A 20,321-nucleotide genomic window follows, 5' to 3' on the forward strand; every position below is an offset into this window, starting at 1 on the left:
CGGGGCTGTACTAGCCGCGGCTCGGATCTACGGGCCAACCAGGCTGGCCGAGGCGAGACGGAAGTGAGCGAGCTGGCGGTGGCGATGATGGGCCAACAGCCCGGGACGAGCCAGCACGGCTGCGCTGCATGCCTCTGCCTCTGCCACTCCGTTTTACGTAAATATGTTTACCTCCTCTCCTGGCGTCAGTATAAGAGCGGCAAGCAGAAATACGCTTCAGGTCCCCCTCATCTGTCCAGGCGCATCCCCCCCCTCCCCCCTAGGCTATGGTGTGTCCTCTTTGTGCCGACATTTTAGTGCAGTGTTTCAGTGAGTGTACAGTGTTGTGTGTCTTTTCTGAAGTCGCTGGGTATGCTTTTATAACTCTTGCGAACAGAAACCAGACTGTCGCCATGTTTTTAATTATGTGTCTACTATGTTACCTGTCTGCATCCTGTGTATTTTATTCGCTTTGCCAACCCTTTGCTTTATGTTTTAACTTTCCACAATTTTCCACCGTTTTACTATTTATGTCCCCGTTTTATCGCCTGCTTTTATTGTTTCTTAACTTCTTCGTACATTTTAAAAAGTCTGTAGGCTGCAGAGCAGCGTAATAAACTGCTGCCAGCCCGCCCCCTTCGGGAGGAATCGAAATACAATAAAAGAAAAAAAATACGCATCAGGCTGTCTTCCGTAATGGCTCACTGGGAGAGGTCTGTTCGAGATACAGTCATCGCTCTCATTGAAGAAGGAGGACGTTCCATCAGAGACGCTGGCAGACGGTGTGGCGTACCACACACCACTGCAACGATATGGTGGAGGATCTGCCTTGAAAGAGGCACCACCAACAGGGCTCCTGGCTCAGGCAGGAAGAGAGTGAGCTCACAGCAGGAAGACAGGGACCTAGTGTCCACGAGCAGAGAAAATCCCTTTCTGAACGCGAAGCAGTTACGGCTACGGCGGGAGACCAACTTCCCCGGCTGCAGTGACACGATTAGCCGAAGGCTGAGGGACGCTGGGCTGCATGCACAACGATCCGCCGTGAAACAAGAGCTCAGCGAAGACGTTTTATACCGGCTAGAATTTGCGGAGCTCCATCTGAGGGCGTCGTGGGACAACGTCATTTTCACCGATGGGAAGGTGTTTTCCACCAGTAACGACGGTCCACGAATCGTTTACAGGCCGCAAACGACTCGCCATCGACGCGAATATGTAACCACGATGAGAAGAAGGGGCCGGCTATCTGTTACCTGCTGGGGTTGGATTTCTGCGAGATGAGCGGGAATTCTTTACAGGATAGAAGGAACTGTGGACAGCGTGCAGTGTGTCCACATATTGGAAAACGTGATGCTTCCGTCAGTGCGAATGCTGTACGCAGAAGGGAACTTCACATTGCAAGAGGACCATTCTCCCATTCACAAGTCTGCATTTGTTCAGCAGCGGCTCTCTTCGATTGGCGTCAACATTTTGGAACACGTATTATGTCCGAATATAATGACTTTTCTGGAGACTAGAAATCTACTCTGTAGGAATCAGCATGGGTTTCGAAAAAGACGGTCGTGTGAAACCCAGCTCGCGCTATTCGTCCACGAGACTCAGAGGGCCATAGACACGGGTTCACAGGTAGATGCCGTGTTTCTTGACTTCCGCAAGGCGTTCGATACAGTTCCCCACAGTCGTTTAATGAACAAAGTAAGAGCATATGGACTATCAGACCAATTGTGCGATTGGATTGAAGAGTTCCTAGATAACAGAACGCAGCATGTCATTCTCAATGGAGAGAAGTCTTCCAAAGTAAGAGTGATTTCAGGTGTGCCGCAGGGGAGTGTCATAGGACCGTTGCTATTCACAATATACATAAATGACCTTGTAGATGACACCGGAAGTTCACTGAGGCTTTCTGCAGATGATGCTGTGGTGTATCGAGAGGTTGTAACAATGGAAAATTATACTGAAATGCAGGAGGATCTGCAGCGAATTGACGCATGCTGCAGGGAATGGCAATTCAATCTCAATGTAGACAAGTGTAATGTGCTGCGAGTACATAGAAAGATAGATCCCTTATCATTTAGCTACAAAATAGCAGGTCAGCAACTGGAAGCAGTTAATTCCATAAATTATCTGGGAGTACGCATTAGGAGTGATTTAAAATGGAATGATCATATAAAGTTGATCGTTAGTAAAGCGGATGCCAGACTGAGATTCATTGGAAGAATCCTAAGGAAATGCAATCAGAAAACAAAGGAAGTAGGTTACAGTACGCTTGTTCGCCCACTGCTTGAATACTGCTCAGCAGTGTGGGATCCACACCAGATAGGGTTGATAGAAGAGCTAGAGAAGATCCAACGGAGAGCAACGCGCTTCGTTACAGGATCACTTAGTAATCGCGAAAGCGTTACGGAGATGATAGATAAACTCCAGTGGACGACTCTGCAGGAGATACGCTCAGTAGCTCGGTACTTGCTCTTGTTAAAGTTTCGAGAACATACCTTCACCGAAGAGTCAAGCAGTATATTCCTCCCTCCTACGTATACCTCGCGAAGAGACCATGAGGATAAAATCAGAGAGATTTGAGCCCACACAGAAGCATACCGACAATCCTTCTTTCCACGGACAATACGAGACTGGAATAGAAGGGAGAACCGATAGAGGCACTCTAGGTACCATCCGCCACACACCGTCAGGTGGCTTGCGAAGTATGGATGTAGATGTAGATGTAGAACATCATGGACTGGCCGCCACGGGCGGCTGATATGAACCCCATGGAAAACATGTGGGCTGAGGCCGCCAGAACATTAACAGAGAACTGGCCACGAAACCTACCAACTGTTGTGGACGCTCTTTGGGACTGCGTCCTTGAAGCCTGGGAGGAAGTTGCTTCTTCAGGCTGTTACGTCCGACGGCTTATACATTCTATACCAAGACTCATGATAGAAGTACAAAATAATGGAGGATTCTGGATAAAATATTAGAGTCCTTAAAATGTTTTGTTATGTCTTCTTTTTCGTCATTTTTCCTCATTGGGGGTTAGAGGAAGATCGCGTGGCAACAGAAAAGATACAATATGGATTAGTTTTCCTTTGAGTTGCCTTTTTAATTCAAGTGGGTTTCTTTTGAATATACAGTTTGTTAAGTATTCTATTTTGATTTCATTTATACCCTGTCTAGATACTTTCAAACTAATCAGCGTAGATGGACTCTCTCACAGTAGTTTTTGTTATTTCAAATACATCTCTCTCTTCCCCTCCATCCATGAATACACCCTCCGTCCTCCACACAATACGCAAACGATTTCATATTGTGTCTACTCGTTGTTAATATCTCCTCTGTTCTCTCTCACACACTCTCTCGCTCTCTGACACTCTCGCCGCAAGTGCCCTTCTATTCCATTCCCCCAAAACTTTATAAACAAATCTAGCGGTTTCCATTGACGCTACATTTTCTCTTTTAATTTCTGCTGTCTTTACTCTCTATCAATCTTCTCAACACCTATGACACCGTACTCTTTGATCTCCCCTTCCCTATAACCCATTCTTCGTTCTGAAAACAGTCCTTCCTTAACTCTCGGTCCTAAGATAAAACGAAATGTGGCACACATCTAATACGCAATACTTTGCAAGCATTTCACGCTTATATTTTGCACTTCTGCACTTCTATCCATTCCCAGATCCCGCCCTCCTTCCTGTTACCGTCCCTTGACATCTGCATCTACATCGAAATGAATACTCTGCAATTCATAATTATGTGATTGGCAAGGGGTTCTGTGGTCTGGTGGATTAATCTTGTATTGACGTGTAAAACGTGTAGGTTCACATCTCACGTCAGGCGTAGATTTTTAACACACACAAGTAACTCTCCTTCACCCCCTAGTAACACCAAGTGCAGAACGCCAGTAAGCTCCGTAGTTCAATATGCGCAGTAAAGATAACATCCCTTCGCTGCCGACTGGGGCAGAGCGGCATTCGTTTGAGCTGTGACAGATGGAGAAACCCCGGAAGGCAGAGATTCTGTCACCAGCAAGCCGCCGTAAACTAGAAAACGTATTTCATTTAATGAACCAATGGCCACGTAAGTTCACAAGGCTCTTACTGTATTTGAAACTGAGACGTTGGAAATTGTGGTACTGGACTGGGGTTCGAATTCGATTTCACTGTGTTCCCCAAGATTGCAAACTCTTCTAGGCCTCCTCGAAAGGCACCTATCTGGTTTCGAATCCTGATCAGCACAAAATATTCATTATTTCATTTCAAGCCCTAGCATGTGCACTCCGAACTACTAGTGAAAACTAGTTGCATTTTCAACGTCTCTTCATGCGTTGTCAGCTGTAACGTGTCCGCATCTCGTGGTCGTGCGGTAGCGTTCTCGCTTCCCACGCCCGGGTTCCCGGGTTCGATTCCCGGCGGGGTCAGGGATTTTCTCTGCCTCGTGATGGCTGGGTGTTGTGTGCTGTCCTTAGGTTAGTTAGGTTTAAGTAGTTCTAAGTTCTAGGGGACTAATGACCGTAGATGTTAAGTCCCATAGTGCTCAGAGCCATTTTTTAGCTGTAACGTGTTCGTTTCAACTCACAGCCACATGATGAGCTTTTTATCACAACATTACAAGATGAAACGTTTTCTGACATCTTTTCAAGTTCAAACATTCCTCTCCATCCTACTGGCGAAAACGTAACTGGATTTGACGTTTTGTTCGTTGTGATCACCAACGACGATATGTTGTGGTTCAAAATGGTTCAAATGGCTCTGAGCACAATGGGACTTAACTTCTGAGGTCATCAGTCCCCTAGAACTTAGAACTACTTAAACCTAACTAACCTTAGGACATCACACACATCCATGCCCCAGGCAGGATTCGAACCTGCGACCGTAGCGCTCGCGCGGTTCCAAACTGTAGTTCCTAGAACCGCTCGGCCACCCCGGCCGGCGATATGTTGTGGATTCAACTTCTAGCCAGCAGAGTATTTTCCATCACATCATTGAGAGTACAAACATGCCACTCCTAGTTATTGTTGGAAAAGAATTTGATAGTTAAAGTGTCTTCATGACCACGTGTGCGGGGTTTTAATTCCATTCAGCACAGAGCTTTTCGTCGCCTGATGTCTAGCTAAACATGCGCACATCTCACTACTGGTGAACCAACAATAGCTATTTATCGTCTGTTCCTGGCTAGAGAACGAAGGCGCTAGATGCTGGGTTCGAATCCCAGTCAGGCAAAAACAACTCTATCGTAATTTAATGTTCCAGGATCTCGCTATTGGTGAAAATATTTGATATTTAATTTCTCATTTTACGTACTTCGTTAATAATCCGATTAGGTGCTGGGTTCGCATCCCTGTGACAAGCTTTACATGATGGCATTTCAATTTTAAACATGAGCATACCTTGTTCCTTGTGAATGATACCATATTAAACGTCGTCGGGGGCAGTTCCCAGGAAGGTAACTGTTATGACAGGATTCCCAGTTCAGTACAAACATTTTCGTCTTTTATTTTCAGGATCTGAATTGATAACTGATACTGGTGCAAACGTCTATTCTTCACGCCTCTTTAAGCCTAGTGATCGGGTCTCAATAAGGCACAAAAAAAGCTTAGCTTAGTTAGCAATGGCTATAGGTGCTGGGTTTGAATCCAGATCCGGAACGACGACGTTGATCATGTCATTTAAAGTTCAAATTTGTGTACACGTAGCTATTGATGTGTTACGAGAACAATGATATTACTGGTGATTCGCTGTTAATGTTGAGATTTCTGTAGAGTATTTGTTGCCGTTAATCGCTTTTTTTACTGGTTCGTCCAATATCCAGTTTCCAGAGCCACTCGCCTTTGAGCGACGTTCAGCATGTGGATGGAAAACCTTTTCGAGAGTGAAAAACTTTTTTCCAATTGCGGTACAGCTTTGTAACTCCATATATTGTCTCAAGTATTTAATTATGACTAAGGATTACTGTACGATATATGTAAAATAATCCGTTTTCTCAGAACTTTTGGAATGTCACTTGTTGTAAATAAGGTTAGTTTATGAGTGTTATGGGGTGTCTCATCGCTAAGAACGTGTTTTCGAATATGTATTGTATGACGATATTAGTTGACACTTAGACTGACTGCCATAAAGATCTTTGGTCTCTAGCAGTCTCTTGCAGTACCCATTGTGTGTAGTCAAAAGACTGTACCCCACGGAGTTTTGGTGTTTAGAGGACCTGCAACACAGCTACGTTATGTTGGTTGTATTTGGCAGTGACCCACTTTTTTTGCTGTCAACTGCACATTGGCACGTTCTAGCTCTAGACGGGCCAATCGGTCCCTACCGACCGCAGTGTTATTCTCTGGTGGTAGCGTATTAGGATGCGGTATGGAAAGGCTCGTGATCTGCACACCCCTCTCCTCAGTCGGCCTCAGGAGAGTGAGTGCATCCGGTACCAGTCCTCCCACCAAGGATAAATTTGTGGCAGTAACGAGAATCGAACCTGGAGCCCAGCATGGCAGTCAGCCACACTGACCTCTCAGCTGCGTAGGCGGACGAAAAAAATATCTCTAATTCACTTACACATAATGTGGTCAACTCCGTAGATCGCGTGTGCTTTCATAGGTGTAAACGTCCTGAACGCAATGTTGTCTGCTCTTTGTCATCAGCTGGTGGTTATGATGATGATAAGAGGCACGCATAATTTTGTACCCAATCTTGATTTATTAATATCTAGGTTTTACCAACGGCCGAAAGAAACTTCCATTGGTGAAGGTGACATGCGTGGAATTACTTTAATCAGCAATAGTTTATTTACATAATTAATCCCATTTATTCAATTCCATCTAGCATTAACTGTAGTGGCATGACCCGATAGCGAATCAGCCATTTCAGAGCATCTGAGCTGAATATGTCTGCCCAATCTGTGCTAGGAAGCCGCTCGGGATTAGCCGAGCGGTCTCAGGCGCTGCAGGCATGGACTGTGCGGCTGGTCTCGGCGGAGGTTCGAGTCCTCCATCGGGCATGGGTGTGTGCGTTTATCCTTAGGATAATTTAGGTTAAGTAGTGTGTAAGCTTAGGGACTGATGACCTTAGCAATTAAATTCCCATAAGATTTCACACACATCTGAACATTTGTTGTGGTAGGAAAGTTCGCAAATTGTTCACACTCACATTGTTAAGCGTTCACCATTATTTAACTAAACTCAGTGCCTGCTGTGGTGAAAACTAGAGACATTATCGGCGCCCACACTACAGTACGTCATGACCCAAGTGCAACTGTAACCTGAACTGACTCGCTAAACTGCCTACTCATAGCCCGTCTGAAGCATTTTCCCAACATATATCTTGCTAATGGACCCCTATTCTCCATGTCTTTACACATATAATTATCTGATAAAATTATTCTGGAAACATGACAATAGCATCATTGGTTGAGTACTGATGCGCCGATCGAAACTAAATCTAAATTACAATGTCATAATTAAAAATATCACGAACCCTAAATTATAAATATAGGAAATTATGACAAATAATCCTAACACAGAAAATGGTACAATAATTAATATACACCTCCGTCCTGAAAGTTCCGTGACTGCTTTTATTCGTGGTGTGTAAGCGACCTCGCCGCAGTAGCGTGCCAGCTTGAACTATGTGAGTTAACGAGCATTGCACTCTCATTTAAATATATGGCCGAAAGAGTCGGCCTACAGGAATTGTGAAACGAATCCTATCGTCGAGGACCGTGTGCCACATAAGGCGCAGATTCACCACGAGATGGGGAAATTCACAGGCGCCTATTGTCTATTGAGACCTAAGCGCTGTAGTGTGCGGGTGAGACAGACGAGAATCTACGTCATAGGAAAACCCGGTGGAATCCGTTTGTGGCCGAGGAGACGTAGCAGTGTTAAATATGGCGGACCTAATATCGGCTATAAAGGGAAGCATTTATGGGAACTATTTAATTCTGTACTAATGTGGGGAATGAAGCCACAATAATTTTAATTCGCCATCCTCCATAAATTTTCATGGTGATCCCAATAAAACTTGAATATTGATCTTATCTGTAATAGTTTAGGTTACACTGTTAAAGTGCTTGTAAGAAAGACCTGAATGCTAAAATACGAACGCTTTGGTCGACCTTAACGATGGGCATTTCATATAGAAGCGCATCTTTAAAATGACAAATGTTGTAAATATCAACCCCGTATCTTCATTTGTTTAAAACATACAGTAAATTTAAATTATCAGTATTTTCAGTTAAGCATCAGATCATCGTTTCCTCAACACAAAACACATTGAACGATGACAGCATGACACCTCATTGAACCATCAGGTAATAGAATATTTGTTGTAAAGTGTAGTGCTTAATAGCTACCTTTCTTCTTCATTTATTTATCAAAAAGCACCTTGGTTCAAGGCTACTGGCCGTGATTTTCAAAGTTAAGAAGGAAATTGTACTGGTTTTATGTAAAAGAATTTAGCAATGGATATTGCTGTTACTTTATTTAGAACGTGGAAGGGAACTGCACTAGTTAGTTCAGCGAGTATGATCGGCGCGCGGGAAAACGCGGCCGGGAACGGGTATAGGACAGTGCTCGAAAGTGGACAGTTCAGCTGGAGACACCAAAGGGTACAGTTCGGATGCAGACGCGAAAGCAGACGGTCGGTCTTTAGGCAGCTAGGAAGTGAAACGACTGAGAAAATTTCGCGTTGTGTGGTATCACGGGACTTAGTCTCTGAGCGGTAAGCAGCCGCGCGCCTGGTGTGAATTAACTTTTCGCATAGTCAACGAGGTGAAGTATTGGACTTGTAATTCGAGATGAGATTGTGAACGATCGAGCTGTGTCAAATGGATATGCGCTCGAGTGTAATAATAATTCTAAATACGGCCGCTTTAGCTATTAGTTTGCTTTCTGAATAAACATTATTCTAACCAAACCACAACTGTGTGTCCTACATCATTTATGGGTCGTTAATTTAGTTCCCGTTATCACTATTACTGTTATTATGCCTTATGTTAACTTTGTGTTTCGCAAACTTGCCATCAGCCAGACAATTTAACAAAAGGGTCACAAGTGTCTAATTTAAGGAGTGTAATGCGACACGTTCGGTTCAACCCCTAGGCGAGTTTGAGCCTAGTCATTTCGACGAAGAGAAACCTCATGTGCGCCCGAACATCTTTGGGATGTTAGCTCGCAGCTAACAACTGTAAACAACAAATGTGCATTCAAGCAGTCAGTTGTTAGCAGGCAGTGTTTAGTAGTGGACATACAGTGTCAACATTGTTTTGTCACAAATCGCAATGGAGCAACATCCGTAAATCAAGTGGTCAGGATTCTCCAGAATGTCTTGAAGAAATCAAAAGTGTGTGTAAAGTCTGTTCCTCACACCTGGACTCCTGCACCAAAACAATGTTACGTGAACGTCCACCTTCACTTGACTGAAACGCAAAACATGAAAAATTCATTTCTGAAAAAAAAATCACCACACGTGATGAGACTTGGCGTTATCAATACGAATCTACCACAAAACGTCAACGAAGTTCAAACATTCATGTGAAATTTCAACGCCAAATCTCGAAACTTCATTTCATGGTTTCCTGACTGAACAGCGTGCTCTGATACACTTGATTTATCTACTTTCCCCAGCTAGAAAAAGACTTTTGTGTTGCTTCAAACATGTTCTCAAACTTTGCTTCGAGATTCCAATGAAGACCCTACTATACGAGTAGAATGGCTGTATTGACTTTAGCACACAATTCAAATGGCCGCAGCTAATCGGCGCTGCAGTCGCTGAAATACAAGATGGCAAGGGCGGGGAAGGGTGGGGAGAGAGGGTGGGGGGGGGTGAATTACAAAAATCCAAGATAACAGTGGCAGGAAATGTAAAAGATTCAAGATGCCAGTAGCTGCAGTAGCTGAAAATTTAAAAAGAAATCCGAGATGGCGGAACAAGACCAGTTATGTAAAGTCTTAAATAATAGAAAATTCAAAAATACATCCAACATGGTGAATTAGCCCAGTTGTGATTTTTAAGCCGCTTGACGTTTCTGTCCAAGGTGCAGTCATGTTCAAAAGTATCCGAATGATCTGAATTTTTACGACACATTATTTACCAAATATGCGTGAATCCAATTACTATACAATATTCCCACGAGCGAGCGCGCACTCATACACGCACTCACACACGCACACACACACACACACACACACACACACACACACACACACACATTTAGATCTCCCGATCAGAGCCCCGTACTTTTAGCAACCATTACAATGAGACAATCACATCCCAGTTTTTTACCAGTCATTAAAATGAAACAGCCTAACCCTATCTATGTTGTCTATACCTCCCCCTTGTCAACAAGCATACTTCGATTATTAGCAGTGGTTAGACACTGGACTCGCATTCGGGAGGACGACGGTTCAATCCCGCGTCCGGCCATCCTGATTTAGGTTTTCCGTGATTTCCCTACATCGCTCCAGGCAAATGCCGGGATGGTTCCTTTCAAAGGGCACGGCCGACTTCCTTCCCCGTCCTTCCCTAATCCGATGAGACCGATGACCTCGCTGTCTGGTCTCCTTCCCCGAAACAATCAAACAATCAATCGATTATTATATCATACCTGTTGCAAGTCGCAATGGAACGCGAAAGTTTTATGTTTCTACCTCCAATCTGTTTGTCCTGTTTATCAAAATACATGTTCCACCACTGTCAATCTAACTTATAGTTCAAGCTGCACTTACCAACAGGAATATTTCGCTTTTTATACCACACTTTCTTCAAGGTACAGTGCAATGCTAAAATTGAATATTATCAGATCTTAAGTGTCTGTCTTATTTATCAAAGTACATATGACACTGCTACTGATCAGACTCACAGGTTAAGCTGCTCTTATCAATGAACGTACTCCGTCTTCAGGCTACGAGTCGACCGCCGTGTCATCCTCAGTGGAGGATACGGATAGGAGGGGCGTGGGGTCAGCACACCTCTCTCTCGGTCGTTATGATGGTATTCTTGACCGAAGCCCCTACTATTCGATCGAGTAGCTCCTCAATTGGCATCACGAGGCTGAGTGCACCCCGAAAAATGGCAACCGTGCAGGGCGGCCTGGATGGCCACCCATCCAAGTGCCGACCACGCCCGACATCGCTTAACTTCGGTGATCTCACGGGAACCGGTGTATCCACTGCGGCAAGGCCGTTGCCCATCAATGAACGTAGTTTGATTATTGTACCACACTTTTGGAGGCTACAATGGAGCCTTTAATTAAATATGTCCACACATAAATTGTCTGCGTTATATTCTGTAATTGGAAAAAAAACACTTTAGCTAGAATAATATGCTTTGTAGCGACGAGGGATCGATTCAGGGTCTGTTTCCGAAATATGTGCGCCTGCTTACACTGTAAGCTGAGCACTTGTGCCATGCAGCGCCTCTGCAAGATGGGCAGGATGCTGGGATGATCCCCGGCGTTTCGAGACAGTTCAGAGGCGCTTGACCGGCTGCGTATGTGATTTCCACTACAAGACCAGCCCAGGTACATACAAATATGGCTGTCTGGTCAGGCCGATCGTGGTCAACCAGATGGGAAACGCTGCCGCGTGCAGTCTCTGTTAGTCGCAGCCTTGGAGTTTACGTGTTAACTACGATGCATATGCCACCGCCTCCATGGGCTCCGAACCGATGACCGCTGCCTGACTGTCCACGTGCCCAGGCCCTTGGCAGCGATTGCTCTGCCGCCACCTCTACAGGACAACTCGCTGATCTGCCACTGCCTCCTGTTCTGAGGCAAGAACGGACGGGCATCCAGCTCAGTGACCACTGCAACGCGAGAAGACGTTGCTGGCTGCCTTGTATCAGTAGTAAAGCCACGACCAGTGCTCCAGATGCCGCAGCCAAGGCAATACATCCCCTTGTAATCAGTTTGCCTCGCAGCAGCGTGCAAAACTTCGCTAGCAGCCTGCCCTGTCCGCAACACTGAATTTTGGCAAACTGCGTCAGAGGCTAGAGTGCACCCGAATGACTCTTCGGATTTACTGGGTTAAGAAAGAACTTTTTATATTCGCCAACTGTCTGTCTCCAGCTTTCCACAACGTCACTCCTGTCTCCAAGTCGTCACAAGATCCCACAATGCCCTAGGGTGGGAGGACCCATGCTTCCCAAAAATATGGACATTCGCTCTTCCGTCATCTTTAGTGCTCACTGCACCTTTCACCCGCTTCGTTTTGGCACCCAACTCAGGGCCCCACCGCGGCGCTCCATTTTGACACCTTACAGGGAACGTGAATGCCGCCGTCCATCTTGCTACCCCCTGTATTCTGGAACCAGTGGGGGAAGAGTTTCCCCTCACAGAAAGCCATGCTTCATTCTGATGACAGCAGACTTCAATGGCCACTCCGGCCGGCAACCATTTGGGACTGCAACATATGTGAGTAGCAGTGAAGACTTTTATATTTCACTCGTGGTGTCCATATTGTCTGGAATCGTTGAATCTTCTTTATTCTTGGTTTCTTCTATCCTTGTTTCTCACGATGTATAGTTTACACTCGCTTTTATTTATATAAGGCCCGAGAGTAGAACCACTTACTCAGGTAACATATACGCAAACTGATTTATCGGGTCACACAGACCCGTCCACGAAATCGCACAAAATAATTTCTTGGGCTTGCTACAGCAAACGTTATAAGACAAACTATTACCGTGAGTATACCTGGCTGCGCCACAAGGAATCATGGACACCGAGAGAACTCACGAACAGACCAAAGTAACCGTACTTTTCATGTAAATAACAATTTTGTAAAGTAGAGCGAGTACTATAAATAGTAAAATTTAGGTAAGAGATTAGAGGAGCTTTTAGATTAGACATATGTTACATGGAATATGTGAATTATTGGAACCTAACGTGTTTAGTAATAAGGTAGAGGTAATCAGCGGTAGTCAAGTGCTCACCAGTTAGAGCATGGGCTATAAGTTGCAGCAGAATCGGATGGTTCAGATTTCCTTTTTTTACCTTATGTGACATTGACCCAAGGCACCAATATACTGAGGCACCATACAGCTGCGAGACCAGTCACTGACACTGATGAGGTAAATTAAACTGCACCATGTTTGCTAGAACACAGCGCATATGATAAGAGACAACCAGCCAAAGAAATCGGCAGAGTTTTGACGTTGCGGTAAAACATTTCGTCAACTACAGGAACTTTTATGGACTTTTGGAAAGGTATGTTATGGGCACAGGGGGGTAACTGAAAAGCGATTGTGACCAAAGAAATAAACCCCTGCTATCAGTGGGCTCATAATGTAGGGTCATTAGAATACAAGGGTCGTTCAATAAGTACTGCCCCACTTTTTGTTCTCAGAACATATTTATTGTTAACAGTCAGAATTTGGCGACAATATACAGCATCATGTCTTATCCATCTCATATTTTTCTACGTAGTCCCCATCACGTTCTATGGCCGTACACCTACGTTGTGGAAGAGCATGTATTCCCTGCTGGTAAAAGCTCTCGTCCTGTTAGCGTGGCCATGTTTTCACTGCATGACTGACACTCTCGTCATATTCAAAGTGTGTTCCCCATAGAGAATCTTTAAGCGGCCCAAAGAGATGGAAGTTCGAGGGTGCCAGGTCTGGACTATAGGGTGGATGAGGCAATGATGTCCAACCCAATTTGTCGATATGTTCCCGGGTTCTCAGACTTTTGTGTGGGTGACAATTGTCGAGTTTGATGCGCCGGTCGGCACGAATAATGGCATCCGCACAATTCAGCATGTTTAGAGCAGTGGCTGTGGCAGGACGTCCAGAGCGTGGCTGATCATGGAGTTCTATTTCTGCATTTCCTGAGGCTGTAACTTTCTTTCCCCATCGCCTAACTGCTCTCCTATCAACTGCAGGATCGTCATACACTTCACACAAACGTTTATTGATGTTCACCACGGTTTCTTTTTCTGCACACAAGAATTCAATAACAGCTCGCTGCTTGTAACGTGAATCGTACGTAGACGCCACTCTGACGCTGTACTACGGCTCTGCCATCTGCCTGAACGGTTCAAAACTTCGCCGGCGCACAGAAAAAATATCAGATGTGAAGCACCAACAAGGACGTTTGTCTATGTATGTTAATAGCTTTTTAAAAGAATGTGGGTCATTACTTATGGAACGACCCTCGTACTTAAGGTCTCTCGGGGTGGGAGGTAATGGGGAGTGGGCGTAATGAGGTGTCATATGAAGCATGGAGGTTTAATTCTGAGGAGTGTGAAGTATTAGGCGCGTTTATTGATGAACTGTGAGGGTGATGTTTGTATTAGGATTAAGGACGGAAAAGACCCACCGTTTTACAACATATTCGAAAATTCCAAAAATGCTGAGGAAGCAAAGGCTGCTGCATTCTCGTTTCAGAGGAGAAAGCGCGAATGACGAAATCCTAAAGTTAATAGAAAATAGTGCTTCCGTAAAAAGATCGATGCGTGAAGCTAATAAGAACTACCAGCGTCATATCTTAGCAACAGATCTTGTCGAGAACCCGACAAAATTCTGGTCCTCCGCAAAATAGTTAAGTGGGTTTAAGGTTTCTGTCAGGTCACTCGTTGACCAGTCTGGTTTAGCAGTTGAAGATAACAAAACTAAGGCCGAAGTTTTAAATTTCGCATTTAAGAAACTGTTTACGCAGGAGAATCATACGAACGTACCGTCGTTTGACCATCACAGAGACCCCCGTATGGCGACACAGTAATAAGCATCGCTGGTGTAGACAAGCACCTGAAAGAGTTGAAAAAAAATTAGTCAAAAGGTACTAATGGCATCGTAATTTGGTTTTACAAAAAGTACACACTATTGGCCCCAAACTTAATTTCCATTTGTCGCGAATCTCGCTCCCAACGCAATGTACCAAGTGACTGGGAAAAAGCGAGGGTGACTCCTGTATATAATGTAACACTGCTGACACTAAATGTAACTGGGTTTACTCTTTTGATGCTAGTCAGTTGTCAGGATGAGCATTACTGGAAAGGGCCTTTGATTCTAAAACATTATGTCAGGGTGAAAATACTAAATTAATTAATTTTTCTCTCTTAACAACATGTGGGCAGGGTGGGTTCTTCCTTGGCTCCGGTATGAGGTAGAATGAAACAGCATTTTTACATAAGATAAATTTTATTGAAAGTTTTGTACAACTGTTTCCTTACTGGATGTTCTAGCTCGCAGAGCGGCAGCTGTGTCGTTAGCGAAGCCTTCTGCTGTGGCAGCGGCAGCGTCTGATTACACGTGGCGGTGTGTATCTCGTGTCGCCGTCTCGCCCAGTTGACTGGAGACGCGCATCGCGCTGTGGCCCGTTTAATTATTGAGAGCCAAGTCGTGCGTCGGATGGTGATACCTTGTATGTGGCGTCCCTGTGGTTCTCTTCTCTAAGCGGCCGCGTGTGTTGTGCGTCAGCCAGCGGAGCGGCGCGGTGGGGGAAGGCCAGCGTCCCGGCCTGGAACAACGGACTCTCGCTTACCAGTGTTCGGCTGTCAGATCTTCATCCCAGCTCACAAGTGACTGCTGATGTGAGGCTGTCTCCTTCCCGTTCTCACGAGTCACCCGGGTACGTAAAAATCAGACTTCAAATACCTTTTAACTTCTGTCTTCTGGCGCCGAGGCTGCTGCTTGCTATTCGATTACAGCGGCGGACTTGGTGCGTCTGTGTATGATGTAGTCTCTTCTTGCATGACGGTCTTCAGCACCGAAACTGACTGAAAACTACTGCTACTCTCTCCGGGGCCACTGTGCCTCGCGTTTTTATTCACTTCAGTTCACTGGAGGTGAACGACTTTACGGTCATTGCCTCTTCTTTCACGCTGGAAAGCTTCTCGAAGAATCTTCTTAACGTCGGTCATTGGCTCTTGGAATGTAGGCGAGGGCCTTTGACCACATGTGACAACTGAGAAACACGTGAGCCAGTCGGGCGATGTCCTGACGGCTGAATCGACAGCGTCCGCTTATGGGGGGAGGGCGATGGCTTCTTCTCAACGTGCTGACGTAATTGTCATTGGCTCTTCTGTCACTGCTGCTCTGTCCGCTGTTTGCCAATGTGTAACTCTTCTAAACTAAACTAAATTTTTCATTTATTTTATAATTTCTACTTCACTTCACATTGCTTTCACTAATTTATTTACCTATCTTAAGTATTTATTTATTAATTTTTATTTTATTTATTTATTTATTTATTGTTCCGTGGGACCAAATTAAGGAGAAGTCTCCATGGTCATGGACCGAGTCAATACATGAAATTATAACACGATATTAGAATCAGATAAAATGAAATATAAAAAAAAACATATTCAGGTGACAAGTCGTAAGTTTAAATGAAGACAATCAACAATGTAACACTGGAATTTGCTTAATTTTTTAGCTCTTACAGGAGCTCCTCGACAGAATAGAAGGAGTGAGCCATGAGGAAACTCTTCAGTTTAGACTTAAAAGAGTTTGGGCTACTGCTAAGATTTTTGAGTTCTTGTGGTAGCTTATTGAAAATGGATGCAGCAGAATACTGCACTCCTTTCTGCACAAGATTCAAGGAAGTGCCTTCCACATGCAGATTTGATTTCTGCCTAGTATTAGCTGAGTGAAAGCTGCTACCTCTTGGGAATAGGCTAATATTGCTAACAACAAACGACATTAAAGAAAATATATACTGTGAGGGCAATGTCAGAATTCCCAGATTTTTGAATAGGGGTCGACAAGAGGTTCTCGAACTTACACCACATATAGCTCGAACAGCCCGTTTTTGAGCCAAAAATACCCTTTTTGAATCAGAAGAAATACCCCAAAAAATAATATCATACGACATAAGCGTATGAAAATATGCGAAGTAGACTACTTTTCGTGTTGAAGTGTCACTTATTTCAGATACTGTTCTAATGGTAAATAAAGCAGCATTTAGCTTCTGAACTAGATCCTGGACATGGGATTTCCACAACAGCTTACTATCTATCCGAACGCCTAGGAATTTGAACTGTTCCGTCTCGCTTATAATATGCCCATTCTGTCTGATCCAAATATCGGTTCTTGTTGAATTGTGAGTTAGAAACTGTAAAAACTGAGTCTTACTGTGATTTAGCATCAAATTATTTTCCACAAGCCACGAACTTATTTCATGAACTACATTATTTGTTACTGTTTCAATATTACACACAAGATCCTTCACTATCAAGCTGGTGTCATCAGCAAACAGAAATATTTTTGAATCACCTGTAATACTAGAAGGCATATCATTTATATAAATAAGAAACAGCAGTGGCCCCAGCACCGACCCTTGGGGAACGCCCCACTTAACAGTGCCCCATTGGGACTGAACATCACTACCACTCTCAATATTGCGGAGAATTACCCTCTGCTTTACCACTCAACATTCCTCAACTCTTCAGAGAAATTCGCCCTCGAATTTACCATCAACATTCCTCCACTCTTCACATGGCAAAAGCACTAATACAAGCAGTGAAAACTCTCGACTTGGAAGATTACACACGCTTCACATTAAGTATGTTGAAAAGACTTTATCACTTTACTAAAGCACTGTACGCTCATGAATCACATAGTTCACACATTAATCGTTGTAATAAGTGTAACAAATCTTGATGAGAATGAATAAACAAAAATAGATTTACACTTACAAAATTACATAGAAACACCTGTTTCATCTACCCTATTTTAATGCAAGAATATCTACTTTACAGTATTGTTTATTTTAAGATGAGAATGTTTAATACAGACTGAAGTACAATAAACAAAATTAATACACTATTGCTCAAAAGTAACCACTGAAGTACACCAGTTAAGAGTGTGGTATCCAGTTAACAGGGATTTGGTGAAGTGGTATATTATTATTTGGATTATTTTTTGTCTTAAATAAAACAAAACTTTACAAAGCAGAAACACCAACACAAAGTTGCAGATATACCCATTCCTAGCATTATAATTTTAGTTTTGTGTTCACTTTTTAATTTTAAGACATGTTGCATCATAGCATTGGCATCAATTTTGCCTTGCTGTGAGTTTATGAACATATCTAATGACTTCAGAAGGGAACTGTCAAGGGAGTCATTGAGGTAGGATAGGTTTTGTGTAGGAAATGCTTGTAAAACAAAAACAAAGAACAGAAGGAATATATTGTTAACTACAATATCTATATGTTTCTACGTTCAACTTTTTTTCTTAAAAAAATAAACCATTATCATTTATTAATTATTTACATTTGTATACTATCCACAGTCTACTATTATTCAACTATTACATTCGCACCCTTGGTTGGAGATTGTATGGTGCCATGTCTCTACGTTGTGCTGGCGTGGCCACTCTTTTTCCTTTTCGGGAACTGCCTCCACCCTTCAGAAAAGCAGACACTATTGTTGAAGGACTTACATCTGGAGCGCCCTTAAAAGGTTTTAAATGACTTGCATGGACAATAGTAGTTCGGGTGGGCAGTTGCAGTTTAACGTTGACTGGTGACGTGATCTCAATAATTTGATAAGGACCTTGTAGTTTGCTACAAATTTCTTCGTTTTTCCTTTCGAAATGTCTGGGGTTGACAGCATCACCCACTTACCGATTTTGTAATTTGGATATTTAGCTTGGGCATTACCTAATCTTTCCCGTCGTTCCAAAGCCTTTGTATTAGAATTTTGAACATTTTTCCATACGTCCTTCATCACTCAACAGAAATCTTTTTCTGTTTCTCCGACTTTTCCGTTTTTCTGCATGATTACATCAAAAGGGGACGGCATTTTTCTCCCATAGACTACTTCATAAGGTGACATGCCAGTTGTTTCATGCATTTTGGCGTTGTATACCGACACCATTATTGGTAAATACGTATCCCAATTAGAATGTTGTTCGTTAATATAATAACTAAACATCTTGTCAATTGTCCGATGAACTCTTTCTGTGCGTCCGTTGCACTGAGGGTGTAACGGAGTTGTGCGTAATTTACGTATTTTTAGTAAGTGGCATAGTTGTTTCATTAATTCAGACATCAAATTAGATCCCTGATCTGTGATAATAGCTTCAGGTACGCCAAATTTAAGTATCCAGTTGTTAACTAAAGCTTGGGAAACTGTATTTGCTTGCTGATCTGGGAGACTCACCATATCTAGATAGAGTGAAAAATGGTCTATAATCGTAAGAACATACTTATTACCTGCAGGTGTTTTATGAAATGGGCCGTAGAGATCCAGTCCACAGATTTGAAATGGATATAAAGCCTCAGGGAGCCTCTGTAAGGGTATTTTTAAACGAGAAAGTTCAGCTCGTTGTGCGCACGCAATGCAATTACGAACGTACTACGCAACACTCTGCTTTCTGGTTTGTCACCAAAATCGCTCTGCTACGCGTCTTTCGGTTGTCCGCTGTCCACCGTGTCCTGCAAGGATATGATCGTGGGCCTCTGCCATTATTTCTTGTCTAAGGTGTTGGGGAACAACAATTCGCTGTCCAAGTTTTGTTTTACTGCATAATACACCATCTTCTAAGCAAAATTGTTTTTGATTTGCGTATTTTTTGCATTCTGTATCCTCATCTTGTGCCTTTCTCCAGTCCTCAGTATCTCGACCTGTTGCTTCCAAAAGTGCTATTTCGCGACTTAGGCAATCTGCGTTCGTGTGTTTTTTGCCTGGTTTATGGATTTCCATTTCGGAAAGACATAGGGCCCAACGGGTAAGACGACTAGATGGATCCTTTAACCCAAGTAACCATTTTAAAGCTGCATGGTCTGTAATAACCTTGAATTTCCTACCATACAAGTAGCATTTAAAGTACTTGATCCCATAAATAACACTTAACAATTCTTTCTCTGTTGTGGAATAGTTTCTTTCTGCTGTTGTTAGTTGTCTCGAAGTGTAGGCCATGGGGTGTTCCGCGCCATTAATATTCTGACTCAAAACAACTCCTACTGAATGACCACTTGCGGCACAGGATAAAATAAATTCTTTATTATAATCTGGGTAGGCTAATACTGGACTGTGTGTTAACTTATCTTTAAGGGTCTGAAATGCTGATTCACAACCTTCAGACCAATGAAATTTTGCACCCTTTTTCAATAATTGGGTTATGGGTCGGGCAATTTCAGCAAAATTTTGAACATATTTTCGGTAATACGATGCGAGACCAATGAAACTTTGTATTTCCTTAACGCGTTGTGGTGTTGGGAAGTCCTTAACTGCCGAAATTAATCGAGGATATGTTTTAATTCCTTTTTCACTAATGACATGCCCTAGGTATGTAACCTCTGTCAATGCATAACTACATTTTTCCATATTTAATGTTAATTTAGCTTTTCTAAGTCTCTGAAAAACATTACGCAGACGCAGAGCATGTTCATTAATGTCTGTGGAGAATACAATA

Source organism: Schistocerca cancellata, chromosome 4, assembly GCF_023864275.1.
Source record: "Schistocerca cancellata isolate TAMUIC-IGC-003103 chromosome 4, iqSchCanc2.1, whole genome shotgun sequence".
Taxonomy (NCBI): Eukaryota; Metazoa; Arthropoda; class Insecta; order Orthoptera; family Acrididae; genus Schistocerca; species Schistocerca cancellata.